This window comes from Myotis myotis, unplaced genomic scaffold (assembly GCF_014108235.1).
Source record: "Myotis myotis isolate mMyoMyo1 unplaced genomic scaffold, mMyoMyo1.p scaffold_m19_p_10, whole genome shotgun sequence".
NCBI lineage: Eukaryota > Metazoa > Chordata > Mammalia > Chiroptera > Vespertilionidae > Myotis > Myotis myotis.
In genome coordinates, this window is record NW_023416314.1 from 4,689,677 (window position 1) to 4,708,102 (window position 18,426).

Below are 18,426 nucleotides of genomic sequence, written 5' to 3' on the forward strand. Positions count from 1 at the left end.
GGTCAGGCAGACTTATAAAAAAGAAAAGAAGAAAATACACCTACTTCTAAATGCAGGGGGAAAAAAATTCACATTCAGTAGAAAAGGCATGGACTCCCATGCCTCACTGTACAGCATTTCTCAGTGAAAGATAAATAGATCCCCCAAAGAAAGACATGACCCAGTAGCACAAACAATGGAGTCATGATCATCACCCTTGGACAGCACTTTAGAACTTTCCTATCAATGTTTTCATTCAGAGAACCAAAAAGCCATGAATGTCTGCTCTTGAAGGCCAGACCTAAGGTGAGTGGAAAACATTAACCATGTGCACACGGAAGGAGAGACTCGGTGACTGTCCTGGCTATAGTAACTGGCTTATGCTGAAGCAGATATTTTAAGATCTCGGTGTGAATGTGATTGATGCCTGGGATAAAACCACTGCATGTGGCACTAAGAATATCCGCCTTCCAGATCATGTGATTGGAAATCCGATTGAAATGTTTTTAACTTGCTTTTGCTAAATTACAAATACAGAAAAATCACCAGGAGCCACTCTCCATAGATATGTCTATGAGAAAACTCCCCCAGTTTTCCTCCCATCTCCCTAGCCATTTCTTTTCAATTTTTACTGCTGGCTCCTATTCATACCAAAATGTAGTCTGACACAGTCCATGTTTTGTTCCAGACCTTCTCTCCTCATCTCTGACCTTCCTCTGGGTGATCTCAGCCACTCCCTTTCAATTACTATCAGCTGACCACTCGCAAATGCACATCGCCAGTACAGACCAGTCCCGGAGCTCCTGAGCTCCCAACTGCTGTATCTAACTGCATACCAGCCATCTCCACAGGCTCTGTGTCCTACCCCTCAATGTCAATGTGCTTGTCACTAAAATTTGAAACTTGGGAGGCAGCCTTGATACCTCCCTCTCCTTCAGCATCCCCTTTCACATTTAAATGATCAAAAAACTCACTCAGTGGCTAGATAGAGCATCAGCCTGCAAAATAAAGTGTCCTGAGTTCTATTCCAGTCAAGGGCACATGCCTGGGTTGCGGGTTCAATCCCCCGTAGGGGGTGTGCAGGAGGCAACCAATCAATGATTCTCTCTCATCATTGATGTTTCTATCTCTCTCCCTCTCTGAAATCAATAAAAATATATATTTTTTAAAAATCACAAAACCCTATTCTATCTCCTAAATATCCCAAAACTGTCCACTTCTCAAGCTACCAAGAATTCCTTCTTTAATTACTGCAATAGCCATCCAACTGCCCTATGACAATTACTGTCCCCTCCCTCCACCAATCCATTCAAATCCAATTATTTCAATCTCTGCCTTTATAAATCCTTCAAAGGCTATAAAACCCAGAATGTCTTGAAGGGAAGTGTTGAAACTAACTATACCAGGGTTCTACAGAGGAGCTTGTTAAAATATTGGCTCTTGAGTTGCCCCAAAACCAGAGAATCTAAACCTCTAGGGATAGGCCCAGACACTGAAAATTTAATCCCAAATCCTTACTATGGCTTAGAGGTCCTATATCATCTGGCCTCTGGCAGCCCCAGCCAAGGGTGGGGCCCTTTCTTCACCATGCTGTGCCCCGGCACCTGTACTTCCCTGGGAGCAGCACTCACGGCATTGGTCACTGTGATATATGTCTGACTCCCGTCCCGAGGGTAAGCTCCGGGGCGAAGGCTCATGCCTGTTGTGTTCACCAATTATTCCTAGAGCCCAGCACAGTGGGCACAACAACAGTATTATTTAATTCATTGCCATTCAGAATCCAAGAGAATTTAAGGCAAAGGACTTTCTCCACGGTAAAGTTGGCTAAACATGCCTGAAAACATCCTCATTTGTTGAAATAGTGTATAGACCAAGAAGAAAAAAGGGCTCAGGTAACAATGACTGGAGAAATTAATGAGTGGCCTTGAGGAGAAAGTTTAATCTTCAAAATCAAAGTGCTTTTTTGAAGGTTGATAACAAGCTCTTTTCCTATCTCCAGTGAGATCAAATGAACAGAAATGAGCTTGGCACTACATTCAGCAAGTTTTTGATCATAATGAAACCAAAATGTGGGGTTTGAGTCTGAGTTTGCTGTCTTGTGAAATCGAAGATTGAAGTCGCAGACAAAAACAGTTAGCAGAACCAAAGTTTATTGAGAAGCCAGTCCTGGAAAAGGTGCAGCAGGGTTCAGGCCAGTGTCACGGCTTCTGTTCCATGTTGTAGCGGGGTGTCCTTCAGCATCCAGGCGATTAAAGCCTGTTAATCCATAGAGCAGGAACCTAGTGAGCAAGGGAGAGAGAAGAGAAGAGAGAGAGGAAGCACTGGCTTTCTAATCTAGGGGGTAGATACAGCCTTGCGAGCTCTTGATTGGTCCTTTCAAATAATTTTGCCTTAGCAACACCTTTGGGATTGGTTTATACCTGATTGCCTTGTGATTGGCTATCTGCAAGCTACCTGTTTTAGCAACAATCCATATATTTTAAAGTTTGTCTCTCTTCTTTCCCCTCGTCCCTCCCCCGCCCCCCCCCCCCCCGCCCCCCGTTTCCTTCTCCCCCTTCCCTCCCATGGTCCCTGTCCCTGTCTACCTAGCTTCCTTTTGTGTACTCAATAAATACTGTAAGGGTAAATACAAACCTTAAAAAATAAAGTTGAATTTTCTTGGGTGTGTAAAAAAGGAAAGAGATCCCCATCACACATACCTTCTCTTAGAGCATTTCCTTTAGAAAACTTATGAATTCTTTGTTTTTCCTTAAATGTATGTAAATATTTTTAAAAGCTAAACAAGCCTGCTATCAGTTTAACAACCCAGGAGCCATCTCTAAATGTAAACATCAGGAAGATAGCGCTGTGAGAGCTTAAAGTGGGCATCTGGCTCCAGTCCGCCTGTCTTGGGTATTTGAAATTTTCATGCTTCTTCTACATCATTGCTACGAGCAAACACAGGTGGCCACCACATTTCCAAGTGAGTTTAGGGTGAACTATGTGTGAGACATGGTGCCTGCCACCAGGTCCTCTTTTCCTGAGAAAGTTATTTTTGTCCTGGCAACATGGATTGACAGGCTGTATCTGCCTGGTTATACCGAAGGGTGAGATGTCTTTACATTCTTTGGCTGACTCCCTGTGATGCACATCACATTTTGGTTAAATGCTTATTCAATAATAAAACTGTCTTCTATGTTTATGGAGAGGTTTTCTGTGTAAAGAGATTTTGCTTTCAATTTTATTTCTCCACTGTTAGGGTTTGGCCAATGATGCGGGCTGTGAAAGAATTCACAACTAAAAGAGGAGATGCAGAGAGGAGTTTATTTCACTTTCTAAGAGAGGAAAGGGCTGGTGTATCGTTAGTCAGTGCAGGGCAGGAACAGAAAGCAGCTTCCACTTTTGAGGGTAGTGGCTGCTGTTGCTAGGTGACATGGAAGTGCCTGGTTCTTGTCCCAGCATCTAGAAGGGTTCAGGAATCTGGAGAAGGCTGTGCGTAGACGTTAAATAGGAATCCAGAGACTAATAAAGAGTCCGGAGACGAGATATAATTTGAAAGGCATTTGGGGGTCAGAGGAGCTTAGCTAAAGGAGCTAAGTTCTAAGGTCTTAAGTCTAAGGTCTTATCAGTGATGGCGAACCTATGACAGGCGTGTCAGAGGTGACACGTGAACTCATTTTTTTGGTTGATTTTTCTTTGTTAAATGACATTTAAATATAAAAAATAAATATCAAAAATATAAATCTTTGTTTTACTATGGTTGCAAATATCAAAAATTTCCTATATGTGACACAGCACCAGAGTTAAGTTAGGGTTTTTCAAAATGCTGACACGCCGACTCAAAAGGTTCGCCATCACTGTCTTAGGTTGTCTCCTCGTCCCCAGGACCCCATGCTTGTTATTAACACAACTTGTCCTGAGGCTAGGCAGAGATACACACTTCAAAGGGCCAGGGTTTGGTACAGAGTCCATTGTCAGAATGGGGGAATAGCCTACGGCTGTTCAGGTGTTTGGCCAGTAGGAGGCAATAACATGTAGATTAAGATGCCCTTTAACTGTCTAGCAGCCAAGAAATCAATTTAATGTATACTATTCAGGTTTGGGGAAATGCCTTTAGGCATTCCCAGATGCAGCCCTGCTGTCATGCTGGAATTGGTCTCAGGCATGGAAGGGAGGAGGATTTGGGGCTGAAGTTGAGCAGATACCAGGGGCTGTCTTGAAAAATCACAGTTTGTTTGCTTTCCAGGAGACAGCTGGGCAGATGTCTTAGGGAGGTGTCTTGTCAGTATCTCCCCCAAGCCTGTAAAACATGCTCAGAGCAAAAGTAATGAAGAGTCCAAAAGAGGCTTGTTTGAAGGGGAGGGGAGAAGAGAACTTTCTACTAATTATCCCAGAGTTCTGAAAACAGCAGGGAGGAGGGGCATGCAAGAACGTGGCCATTAGAGTAACCTGTCTTGCAGTTTGAACAGAGGGGCTGCTTGAATCAGAGGCGCTAACAATCTTGGGGTTTAATTACCAGGTGCTCCTCATAAGTCATGCAAAGCCACAGCAAAGAAAAAGAAAGGCCTTTTTCCTGTCCTTACATCCACCAGGACCAATCCCCAGCCAGAATGACTACATGAAAGGTGGTGGATAACTATCCAACAGCTGTTTACCAGTGGTGAAAGCGGGGTGCAGCAGCTGGAGCACTGCAGCTGGGCCTTGCTCTGGGGAGCCTGCGCCGCTGAGCAGGGGGAGAGTACGCTGCCCTGAATAACGATCCATCCACTTTTGGGTCACTTCTTTTGCCCCCTGCACTCCTGTCTCCACTGACTCCTACCTCCTGGTCTCAGCATGTCTTTAAACCAGCGGTTCTCAACCAGTGGGTCGCGACCCCTTTGGGGGTCGAACAACCCTTTCACAGGGGTCGCCTGAGACCATCAGAAAACACATATATAATTATATATTGTTTGTGTGATTAATCACTATGCTTTAATTATGTTCAATTTGTAACAATGAAATTGGGGGTCGCCACAACATGAGGAACTGTATTACAGGGTCGCGGCATTAGGAAGGTTGAGAACCGCTGCTTTAAACGCTCTGGCATGTGAGCACTGGAAAGCTCAGGCAGGATACACGCAGACCCAGACCCACAGAGGAGCATAAATGAAGCCCAAGGAACTCGGTGAAGGCAGATTTATAAACATAAAGAGGAAAGTTGTTGAGATGAAAAGGATGAGATGGCCCTAGCTGGTTTGGCTCAGTGGATAGAGCTTCAGCCTGTGGACTAAAGGGACCCGGGTTCCGTTCCAGTCAAGGATACATTTCTCGATCCCTGGCTCCAGTTGGGGCAGGAGGCAACCAAACAATGTGCCTCTCTCACATCAATGTTTCTGTCTCACTGTCTCTCCCAGTCCCTTCCACTCTCTCTAAAAATTAATGGAAAAATATCCTCGGGTGAGGATTAACATTAAAAATAAATTGTTTTGTGGTTTGTTTGTTTTAATTTATTTGTATTGATTTTAGAGAGTAAGGGAGAGGGAGAGAGGGATAGAAACATCAATGAGAGAGAGTCATTAATTGGCTGCCTCCTGCACACCCCGCACTGGGGATGGAGCCCACAACCTGGGCATGTGCCCTTGACCAGAATTGAACCTGGGACCCTTCAGTCCCCAGGCCGATGCTCAGTCCACTGAGCCACACTGGCTAGGGCTGTGGTTTGTTGTTTTTTTTAATGCCCAGCCAGCATGGCTGAGTGGTTGAGCGTCGACCTATGAACCAGGAGGTCTCGGTTCGATTCCAGGTCAGGGAATATGCCTGGGTCGTGGGCTCGATCCCCAGTGTGGGGTGTGCAGGTGTGAGTGATTCTCTCTCATCATGGATGTTTCTATCTCTCTCTCCCTCTCCCTTCCTCTCTGAAATCAATAAAAATATTTAGAAAGAGAGAGAGAGAGAGAGAGAGAGAGAGAGAGAGAGAGAGAGAAAGAAAGAAAGAAAGAAAGAAAGAAAGAAAGAAAGAAAGAAAGAAAGAAAGAAAGAAAGAAAGAAAGAAAGAAAGAAAGAAAGAAAGAAAGAAAGAGATGGATGAGATGTACCAGAGGGAATGACACCAGCAGAAGTTTCATGTTAGGTGAACTCCCGGAGATACTGCACAGCATGGAAAGAGGAAAGGATACAAGGTTGGAGACTGATCCAAACACAGAAAGGAGTGTGGCAAACACTGAAAGGACGCTCTGTATTGTAAGTTGTGTCACGAGAAGGCAAGCGCTGTCCAAACTAGCCTTCGTGAGTTTTTTTATAATGAAATAAAGTAATTTACAAGTTTCTGATGTTTTAAATTACAGTGCACAGGAGATGAATCAGTTTTACTATTTTCTTCACTTTCCAATTCATTAATAACCAGCATTAGGAGCTAGTTAAAATGTAGAATGTTTTGACAAAAATTTTTAAAAGTCACATAACACTCAGAATCTTTCCCATATGGTTTTAGCTGGCATGGTCTTGTTCTATCATGCAAAGCAAGGACTATCTATATTTCTTATTCCTCATTAAACAAGTTAATAGACGTGCCTAAAAGAGTGTTTGTCACACAGTAAGTGCTCAGTAAATGTCACCTATTAATTAAAAGACAATACATTACTGTTTTTCACCTTTAGTACAAAACTCTTCCTTTTAATGTCCATACTTGCTTCCTCAACATCTCTCCTTCCTCTCCTTCCATTCTCTCTTAAAACCATTCTAATGAGGCTTTTGTCCAAAATTGTTCTCCTCAAAGTAATCTCACAGAACTAGAACAAATAATCCAAAAATTTATATGGAACAACACACACACACGAAAGGATAGCCTTGGCAATATTGAGAAAAAGAACAAAGTTGGAGGAATCATGCTACCTGATATCAGACTATACTACAAGGCCCTCGTAATCAAAACAGCATGGTACTGGCATAAAAACAGACATATAGATCAATGGAATAGACTAGAGAGCCCAGAAATAAACCCATGCCTTTATAGTCAATTAATATTTGACAAGGAAAGCAAAAACATACAATGGGGTAAAAACAATCTATTCAAAAATGGTGTTGGGAAAATTGGACAGGTACATGCAAAAAAAAAATGAAATTAGACCACCTCTTACATCATATACAAGAATAAACTCAAAATGAATTAAAGACTTAAATGTAAGACTCAATATAATAAAACTCCTAAAAGAAAACAAGGCAGTAAAATCTTGGACATTTTTCTTAGCAATATTTTTCTGATATATCCTTTGGACAAGAGAAACAGAAAAATAAAATAAACAAATGGGACTACATAAAACTAAAAAGTTTTTGCACAGCAAAGGAAACCATCAACAAAATGAAGACACAACCAACTAAATGGGAAAACATATTCGCTAATGATACAACTAATAAAAGGTTAATATCCAAAATTTATAAAAAAAACTCATAATACTCAACACACACACACAAAAAAAAATCCAGTTAAAAAATAGGCAAAGGACCTGAATATACCTGATAGAATGGCTATCATCAATAAATCAACAAGCAGTAAGTGTTGGCAAGAATGTGGAGAAAAGGGAACCCTTGTGCACTGTTGGTGGGAATGCAGACTGGTGCAGCCACTATGGAAAGCACTATGAAGTTATCTCAAAAAATTAAAAACAGAACTGCCTTATGACCCAGCGATTCCTCTTCTGGGAATATATCCAAAGAGACCTAAAGCACTAATTCAAATGAATATAGGGCCATAGCTAGTTTGGCTCAATGGATAGAGCATCGGCCTGTGGACTGAAGGGTCCTAGGTTCGATTCTAGTCAAGGGCACATGCATGCCCAGTTGTGGGCTTGATCCACAGTAGGGGACATGCAGGAGGCAGCTGATCAATGATTCTCTCTCATCATTGATATTTCTACCTCTCTCTCTCCCTTTTCCTTCTTCTCTGAAATCAATAAAAATATATTTTTTAAAAAAGAATATATGCACCCCTATGTTCTTTGCAGTATTATTTACAACAGCCAAGCTATGGGAACAACCCAAGTACTCATCAATAGAAAAGTGGATAAAAGAAGCTGTGGTACATATATACAATGGAGTATTACTCAGCCATAAAAAAATGAAATCTAGCCCTAGTGGTTTGGCTCAGTGGATAGGGCGTCAGCCTGCAGACCAAAGGGTCCCAGGTCCAATTCTGGTCAAGGGCACATACCTTGGTTGCAGGCTCCTCCCTGGCCCAGGTACTGGCCAGGGCTCATGCAGGAGGCAACCAGTCAATGTGTTTCTCTCACATTGATGTTTCTCTCTGTCTTTCCCTCTTTCTTCCACTCTCCCTAAAAATCAATGGAAAAATATCCTCAGGTAAGGATTAACAAAAAATAAATAATAATAATAAAATTAAATTTTAAAAAAAGAAAAATGAAATCTAACCATTTGTGATGGCATGGATGAAAGACCCTAGCCCAGGGGTGGGCAAACGTTTTGACTCGAGGGCCACAATGGGTTCTTAATCTGGACCGGAGGGCCGGAACAAAAGCATGGATGGAGTGTTTGTGTGAACTAATATAAATTCAAAGTAAACATCATTACATAAAAGGGCCGCATGTCTCAAGTTTGCCATGCTTGCCCTAGAGCAGCGGTTCTCAACCTGTGGGTCGCGACCCCTTTGGGGTTAAACAACCCTTTCACAGGGGTCGCCTAAGACCATCAGAAAACACATATATAATTACATATTGTTTTTGTGATTAATCACTATGCTTTAACTATGTTCAATTTGTAACAATGAAAATACATCCTGCATATCAAATATTTACATTACGATTCATAACAGTAGCAAAATTACAGTTATGAAGTAGCAACTAAAATAATTTTGTGGTTGGGGGTCACCACAACATGAGGAACTGTATTGAAGGGTCACGGCATTAGGAAGGTTGAGAACCACTGCCCTAGAGGGTATTATGCTCAATCTCATGAAATAAGTCAGTCAGAGAAAGACAAATACCATATGATTTCACTTATATGTGGAACCTAAGGAACAAAATAAACAAACAAAATTGAAACAGACTCATAGACACAGAAAGAGAACTAGTGGTTGTCAGAGGGGGAAAGCTGGGGAGATGGGTGAGAAAGGTGAAGGAATTAAGAAGTACAAATTGGTAGCTTCAGAATAGTCATGGGGATGTAAAGTACAGCATAGGGAATATAATCAATAATCCTATATAATAAGCCCTGACCGGTTTGGCTCAGTGGATAGAGCGTCGGCCAGTGGACTCAAGGGTCCCAGGTTCAATTCCGGTCAAGGGCATGTACCTTGGCTGTGGGCACATCCCCAGTAGAGGGTGTGCAGGAGGCAGCTGATCGATGTTTCTCTCTCATCGATGTTTCTAACTCTCTATCCCTCTCCTCTCCTCTCTGTAAAAAATCAATAAAATATATATTTTTTTTAAAAAAGGGTAATATGCAAATTGACCCTAACAGCAGAATGACCGGGAATGACAGGTCCCTATGATGTGCACTGACCCCCAGGGGGCAGATGCTCAATGCAGGAGCTGCCCCCTGGTGGTCAGTGTGCTTCCACAGGGGAAGTGCCACTCGGCCAGAAGCCAGCTCATGGTTGGCCAGTGCAGCAGCGGTGGCACTAAGGATGGCTCCCCCTAGGAGCAGGCCTAAGCCATTAGTCAGATATCCCCGGAGGGCTTCTGGGCTGTCAGAGGGATGTCTGACTGCCAGGTTAGGCCCAATCCCCTGGGGAGTGGGCCTAAGCCATCAGTTGGACATCCCCCAAGGGGTCCCAGACTGCAAGAGGGCGCAGGCTGGGCTGAGGGACCCCCACTCTCCAAGTGTTGGAATTTTCGTGCACCGGGCCTATAGTACTGTAATAACTATGTATGGTGTCAGATGGGTACTAGGTTTATTGGGGTGATACCTTCATAAGTTATATAAATGTCCAATCACTAGGTTATACATCTGAAACTAATATAATACTGTATGTCAACTGTAATTGAAAAATAGAACATTAGTTTTTAAAACATCACTGATCACTACTGAATAGTTAAATCCAATGATAGGTGTAAACCTTAATGTATTTGGCAGCAGCTTTTAATTCGATTAATCACAACCGACCTTGGCTTCCAAACACCACACTCTCCTGGTTTCCTCCTACCCTAGGGGCTAATCCTTTTCAATTTCCTTTGCTAGTTACTCCCCTGCCTCCCTGACATCCAAATGTTAGAGTACCCCCAGGGCAAAGTCTTTGAATCGCTTCTCAACCCCCCCCCCTTCTCATTTCATCATTCTCTCTCACACACACATAACCTACTATATTTTTCCATGTACAAGATGCTATTTTTTCTAAAATTGTGAGACTGGAAATTGAAGGGTGTCTTATACACAGAAGTCAGCCAAGGAGGGAGGGGGCGGGTGCGTAGCTGTCCATACCTTGTCAAACAGGCTTCCTTCAATCATGAGCCTTACTGTTACTGACATCAGCTGATGCCGTAATTGGAGGTGGAGGTGGAGAGTGCACAGATGCAACAGGGACCAGAGCAGTCTGAGCCCATAAAGATGCCAAAAAATAAAAAGATAAATACCAGTAAGCGATTGTCTTACTCTGTAAAATTCAAACTGAATGTAATCAGCTGTGCAAAGGAGCGTGGAAATAGAGCTGCAGAGAGACAATGTGGACCTCCTCCCACTGCGTGTAGGATCAGACAGTAGAGAAAACAGGAAGAACAACTTAAGATGCCAAAAAAAGAAGGTCTTAAGAGGAAAAACAGCAAAATGTTTAACATATTGATTTCTTCATTTTGAGTTGGAAAAGTGGGGGGCGTCTTATACACAGAAAAATGCAGTATATCAAAGCCACTGATATTCTGTCAACCTGGTACTGTTTGGTCATTAGAACTGTCCCCATTTTAGAGAAGAGGAAGCTGAGCTTCAGAAATGTTACATACTTCTAAAGTCACACAAGTTATTAGTGGCGGACTGGGATTTGTGCTAGCTTTACAATTTTTAAATGGCAAATTTCCGCAATTCTGGTCCTCAAGGTTTCAAAAAAATTGAGGTATAATTTCAAGAATGCTTTTGATACAGACAAAAACAAATAATTTCTAATAGTTTTTTCCCAATGATACAATCCAATAACTTAATATTATACCCATAAACCAAATAGTATATAATAGAATTTCTCACTCAGTTTTATAATCTTTGAGTTGGTCTATGTAATTTTTTAAATTGGGGTCTTTTTACTTTTTTTGTTTTATAATCTTTTCAATTCAAAATGTATCATAACATTTTATTCATTATAACAAAAGTACCCTTGTTAAAATTAAACTTCAATTTTTTTGGAAATCTTCTTGAGTACTAGAAGTAAGGAAATTTGCCATTTTTAAACTACAAGCAGTTTTTCTGTTTCTCTGAAAACAGAGGATTAAATTCATTGTAGGGAAGAAAAAATAATTTTCCTCCATTCTCTTAGGTTTTAGGCCGAGACTTCCTGTAATGAAAAGACAAACTTAAAAAAAAAAGTTTTAATTATATACATGAGATCTCCATAAATATATGAGAATTAAAAGGCAGCCAGGCAATTACATACACCCTGAGCCAAAGACAGGGATAGGAATCTAGAGCTTCAAAGTCGGGGAAGGTAATTCACAGGAAGGTGAGGAGAGGAAATGTATGGTAAACAAAGTTTGCCCTACCATGTAGGTAAGTCTTTCCCATGAACAAGTAATCTCTGGTAACAAATCTCTTCCTGGTGCAGGCCCCAACTTATGTAAATCTCCCTTCTTAAATCCCCACTGTTTCAGAGTTTCTCCTGTGTCTGCAATTTCTCAAAATAATTATGCCAAAGAAGCATAGTTGGAGGTATCCCACTTGCTACCCTACATCACCTTTAACACACTGACTGGGCAAAACCACACTTTCATTTTGCAAAGAGGCAAAGATCCATTTTGTCAAAGAAAATATTGACAAAATGAAAAGAATATTGCTGGAAAACTGACGACACTTCATCTAATCTGATTTCATCACTGTCCCAAGGCTGACCTGAGGAAAGTGGTATTTTGGGAGACCCTCAGAAAAATCCTGACAACTTTCAACATCTAATATTTCTTTTCTGAGAGACAGATGAAATTAGCAGACTATGGTTATTATCTTCAGTTATAGCAATACTTGTGAGCTTCTTTTCCAAATAGTATTCTACACTTAAGGATGAGAAAAATAGCACCTCAAAATGGCTAACTCAAGGGCCTTTCAGTCACCACGAGAGGAGGGAAGGAGCCAGCAAAAGACGGTGAGTCAATCCTGATTCCTCCTTACGGTGCCTGCATCCTCTGGTCAGATTCCTTCTTCCCCAGGCACCTAGATGCAGCTGTACGGGAGACCTAGTCCTGCTCTACAGAGAGCTCAACTTCCAGGCCAAACACCCTCACTGGGTGATTTTTCTTTAATTAAATTTTTATTGTTGAAAGTATTACATGTGTCTCCTTTATTCCCCACTGACCTCTTCTAGCCCACCCCACCCCCTACTCCAGGCCTTCACCACCCTGTCTGTGTCCATGGGCTATGCATATATGCATACAGGTTCTTTGGCCGACTTCTCTCAATGCACCCACCCTCCCCTGTCTTCCCTCTGAGATTTCACAGTCTGTTCCAATGCTTCTGTGTCTCTGGATCTGTTTTATTCCACAGTTTATTTTGCTCATTAGATTGCACCTATGAGTGACAGCATATAATACTTGTCTTTCTCTGACTGGATTATTTCACTTAGCATAATACTCTCCAGGTCCCTCCATGCTGTCTTAAAGGGTAAGAGATCCTTCTTTTTTACTGTTGTATAGTATTCCGTTGTGTAAATGTACCACAGCTTTTTATCCACTCCTCTACTGATGGGCACTTGGGCTGTTTCCAGATCTTAGCTATTGTAAATTGTGCTGCTATGAACATAGGGGTGCATACGTTCTTTCTAATTGGTGCTTCAGGTTTCTTAGGATATATTCCTAGAAGTGGGATCAAATGGCAGTTCCGTTTCTAATTTTTTAAGGAAAATCCAAATTGTTTTCCATAATGGCTTCATCAGTCTATATTGCCACGAGCAGTGTACTAGGGTTCTCTTTCCTCCACATCCTCACCAGCACTTGTCATTTGTTGATGGCAGTCATTCTGACAGGTGTGAAGTGGTACCTCATTGTCATTTTAATTTGCATCTCTCTGATGATCAGTGACTTTGAGCATTTTTTCATGTCTCTTGGCCATCTGTATGTCCACTTTGAAAAGTGTCTATTTATGTCTTTTGCCCATTTTTTAATTGGATTGTCTTCCTTTTGTTAAATTGTATGAGTTCCTTATATATTTTGGATATTAAACCTTTATCAGATGTATCAATATGTACTCCCATATAGTGGGCTCCTTTTTCATTTTGTTGATGGTTTCTTTTGCTGTGCAGAAGCTTTTTATTTTAATATAGATTCATTTGTTTATTATCTCCTTCGTTTCCTTTGCCCTAAGAGATGTATATGTAAACATATCGCTATGAGAGATGTCTGAGATTTTGCTGTCTATGGTTTCTTCTAGGATTTTTATGGTTTCACCACTTACATTTAAGTCTTTGCTCCATTTTGAGTTTATTCTTATGGTGTAAGTTGGTGGTCTAGTTTCATTCTTTTGCATGCAACTGTCCAATTTTTCGAACAGAATTTGAATCATGTCCAGCATGGTCAGTAGTAAACCTGAGGGGGTGGGGAACTGAAGGATTAAAGAAAACAGACAAGACACTATAGCTGGGGCCAGATGGAACGCTGTTCTCGGATGGAGAGACAGTGACACAGCCTGTAAACCGAGTCTTTATTTTAAAGTCAGATCCCACGAGGCAAAGCAAGAGCATGGTCAAGATCAAGGGTCCTCAAACTATGGCCCGTGGGCCACATGCAAATACAAATATTGTATTTGTTCCCATTTTGTTTTTTTACTTCAAAATAAGATATGTGCAGTGTGCATAGGAATTTGTTCATAGTTTTTTTTTAAACTATAGTCCGGCCCTCCAACGGTCTGAGGGACAGTGAACTGGCCCCCTGTTTAAAAACTTTGAGGACCCCTGGTCAAAATGTTTAAAATGTTCTCACAAATTTCAAATCTACTTAATTACATGCACCTGAGAACTCTGTCAAGCTTTGTTTTGGCAGCACTTGCTGCACCTCCTGCAGCCTACATCACTCAGCCACCTGGGACCACAGTTTTGGACCATAAGGTCAAGCTTACAACCATAGCCTTTGGCTATAATTGTGCTGGGAGGGCTTTGCCATCCAAGATGGGACCTGCACGGGGCTTTGCCAAGAGACAACCATGCCCTCTCATTAGTCTGAGGCTTGAACCTGTCCAAACGCTGTAGCCACTCTCCACAACAATTTATTGAAGATTGCCTCCTTTGTCATATATCAATTGAGAGTAATGGCTAGGGTCAATTTCTGGGATCTCTGTTCTAGTCCATTGATCTATATGCCTGTTCTTGTGTCAGTACCAGGCAATTTTGAGTACAATGGCTTTGTAGTGTAACTTGATATCCAGTATTATGATCCAACTTTGTTCTTTCTCAAGATTGCTGCAGTTATTTGAGGTCTTTTTGGTTCCATGTACATTTTTGGAGCGTTTGTGGTAGATCTGTGAAATATGTTGCTGGTATTTTACAAGAGATTGCATTGAATCTGTAGATTGCTTTGGATAGTATGGACATTTTAATGATGTTAATTCTACCAATCCATGAACACAGTATATTCTTCCACTTGCTTATATCTTCCTCGTCACTTTTTTCAGTGTCCTGTAGTTTTCTGAGTACAAGTCTTTTACCGCCTTAGTTAAGTTTATTCCTAAGTATCTTAATTTTATTGTTGCAGTAGTAAATGGTATTATTTGTTTAGTTTCTTTTTCTGAGAATTCATTATTAGTGTATAAAAATGTCATCAATTTCTGGGTGTTAATTTTGTATCCTACTACATTGCCAAATTCCTTTATTAAATCTAGTAGTTTTTTGGTGGAGTCTTTAGTATCTTCTATGTACAATATCATGTCATCTTCGAATAATGAGAGTTTTATTTCTTCCTTTCCAATTTGGATGCCCTTCATTTCTTCTTCTTGTCTGATCACTGTGGCTAGGATTTCCAGTACTATGTTATGTTAAATAAAAGTGGTGAAAGCAGACATTCCTGAGTTGTTCCTGTTCTTAGGAGAAATAGTTTTAGTTTTTGCCCATTGAGTATGATGTTGGCTGTAGGTTTGACATATATGGCCTTTATTATGATCAAATATGATCCCTCTATTCCCACTATGCTGGGATTTTTATCAAAAATGGGTGTTGTATTTTGTTGAGTGCTTTTTCTGCATCTATTGATATGATCATGTGATTTTTGGCTTTCAACTTGTTTATGTGATGAGTCATGTTTATTGATTTGAAAATACTGCACAAGCCTTGCATCTATGAACTAAATCCCACTTGGTCATGGTGTATGATCTTTTTAACATATTGCTGTATCCAATTTGCTAATATTTTGTTGAGGATTTTAGCATCTATTTTTGTCAGGGATATTGGTCTGTAATTCTCTTTCTTTGTAGTGTTTTTATCTGGTTTTGGAATTAGAATAATGCTGGCTTTACCAGAAGAGCTTGGAAGTGTTCCCTCCTCTTGGATTTTTTGGAATAGTTTGAGGAGTATAAGTGGTAGTTTTTCTTTGAATGTTTGGTAACGCTCCTCTATGAAGCTGTCTGGACCAGGGCATTTGATTGCTGGGAGTTTTTTTGAATACTGCTTCTATTACATCAGTTGTTATTGGCCTATTCAGGTTTTCTGATTCTTCTTGATTCAGTTTTGGGAGATTGTATTTTTCTAGGAATTTGTTCATTTCACCCACATTGTCCAGCTTGTTGGCATACAGTCATTCATAGTATCTTCTTACAATCTTTTGTATTTCTGTGGTATCAGTGGTTACTTCTCCACTTTCGTTTCTGATTTTACTGGTATTTATTTGGGTCCTCTCTCTTTGTTTCTTGATAAATCTGGCTAAAGATTCATCAATCTTGTTTATCCTTTCAAAGAACCAGTTCTTGGTTTCACTGATATTTTGTATATATTTTTAGTCTCTATGTCACTTATTTCTGCTGTAATCATTATTATTCCCTTCCTTCTACTTCCTACAGGCTTTTCTTGCTGCTCTGTTTCTAGTTCTTTAAGTTGTAGGGTTAAATAGCTTATTATTAATTTTTCTTGTTTTCTGAGGTAGGCCTGTAGTGCTATGAACTTCCCTCTCAGGATGACTTTTACTGTGTCCCAGAGATTTGGGGTTGTTTGTTCATTTTTATTTGTTTCCAGGAAGTTTTTTCTTTCTTTCTTGATCTCATCAGTAACCCATTCATTGTTTAATAGCATGCTATTTAGCCTCCATGTGTTTGAGTGTATTTGCTGTAGTTGATTTCTAATTTCATTCCATTGTGATCTGAGAAAATATTTGATATGATTTCAATCTTCTTGAACTTGTAGAGACTTGTTTTGTGTCCTAGCATGTGGTCTATCTTGGAGAATGACCCTTGTACACTTGAGAAGAATATTCTGCTGATTTTGGATGCAATCTTCTACAAACACCTATTAAATCCATCTGATCCAGTGTGTCCTTTAGAGTCACTGTTTCCTTGTTAATTTTTTGTCTGGAAGATCTATCCAGTGAAGTCAGCAGGGTGTTCAAGTCCCCTACTATGAGTGTATTGCTGCCAATCTTTCCCTTAAAGTCTTCTAGAAGTGTTTTTATATATTTAGGTGCCCCTATATTGGGTGCATATATGTTTATCAGAGTTATAGCCTCTTGTTGGATCAATTCCTTTAGTATTTTGTAGTGACACTTGTTGTTTCTTGTAATGGCCTTCATTTTGAAGTCTGTTTTGTCAGATATGAGTATAGCTACCCCAGCTTCTTTGTTTGTTTCCAGTGACATGGACATTTTTTTTCCATTTCTTCACTCTCATCCTGTGTGAGTCTTTTGTTCTGAGGTGTATCTCTTATAGACAGCATATAATGGGGTCATGTTTTCTTTATCCATTCAGCTACCCTATGTCTTTTGATAGGAGCATTTAATCCATTTACATCTAAGATTGTTATTTATAGGTACTTATTTATTGCCATTTTAATTTTGTATGCCTTGGTTTATTTCTATATATATTTGTTCTCATTGAAGCAGTCCCTTCAGCATTCCTTGCAGTGCTGATTTGGTGGTGATAAACTCCTTTAGGCTTTGTATGTCTGGGAAGTTCTTTATTTCACCATCTATTTTGAATGATAGCCTTGTTGGATATAGTAATCTTGGTTTAAGATCCTTGCTTTCCATTACCTTGAATTCTTTTTTTTTTTTTTTATTGTCTAAAGTTTTACATATGTCTCCTTTTTCCCAGATTGAACCCCTGCCCTCCCAGGCATTCCGAACCCAGGCAAGTCCCCACTGCCTCAGTGTCTGTGTCCATTGGTCGTACTAATATGCATCCATACAAGTCCTTTGGTTGCTCTCTAACCCCCCAAACCCCTGCCATTTGTCTCTGGATCTATTTTTGTTCATCAAATTATGTTGATCATTATTATCCCACATATGAGTGAGGTCATGTGATATTTATCTTTCTCTGACTGGCTTATATTGCTTAGCATAACGCTCTCCAGTTCCACCCATGCTGTTGCAAATGGTAAAAGTTCCTTCTTGTTTATAGTGGCACTAGAGGCCCAGTGCATGAATTCGTACACGGATGGGGTCATGCCGGCCCGGCCCCAATCGGCGGATCAGGGCTGGGCCTGTTGGGAGGCAGAGATAGCAGCAGGTTGGCTGGTCAGCCCGCCTCAATCGGGGCCTGATCAGGGCTAGGCCAGCTGGGGGAGAGGCCACAGGTGTTTGGCCAGCAGGCCCCACCTCCGATTGGGGTGGGAGGGGGGCCAATTGGGGGTGGGGCAGGCCGTAGAGAAGGGCTGTGGGTGGTGGGATGGCTATCCCCACCCTCAAATGGGGCCAGCAGAGGGGCCGTGGGAGATTGGCTGGCCAGCCCCAGCCCCAATTGGTGTTGGGGGGGGGGGGGGGGGGGGGCAGTCAGGGGCAGAGTGGCCGCATGCTGATCAGGGTGGTGGGAGCTGATCAGGGGTGGGGCCAGCTCTGGGGAGGGGCTGTGGGCCATGGGGAGGGACTCTGGGTGGTGGGCTGGCTGGCCCTACCCCTGAATGGGTTGAGGGGGCCTGATCAGGGGCCAGCGGCCTGGGGGAGGGGCCATGGGTAGTTTGCCTGCCAGCCCTGCCCCTTATCAGAGTGACCGGGTCAATCGGGGGTGGAGCTGGCTGGGGAGAGGGGCCATGGGCCAATCAGGGTGGTGGGGGCCCATTGGAGGTGGGGCTGCAAGAGGTTAGCCAGCTGGCCCCACCCCCTGATTGGGCTGGTTCGCTGGCCACAGTGGGCATTATAGCGACTGGTCATTCATTCTGGTCAT

The 18,426-nt window shown here is 41.6% G+C and overlaps 1 long non-coding RNA gene across 1 annotated transcript in view; it reads right to left on the minus strand.

Moving 5' to 3' along the window:
* Positions 1-2,112: 2,112 nt before the first annotated feature.
* LOC118662617 overlaps positions 2,113-18,426 on the minus strand; it is a 28,761-nt gene continuing 12,447 nt past the window's right edge. Inside the window, exon 3 of the long non-coding RNA XR_004969810.1 lies at positions 2,113-2,258. This is a non-coding gene — a long non-coding RNA (uncharacterized LOC118662617). The remainder of the gene's footprint in view (positions 2,259-18,426) is intronic.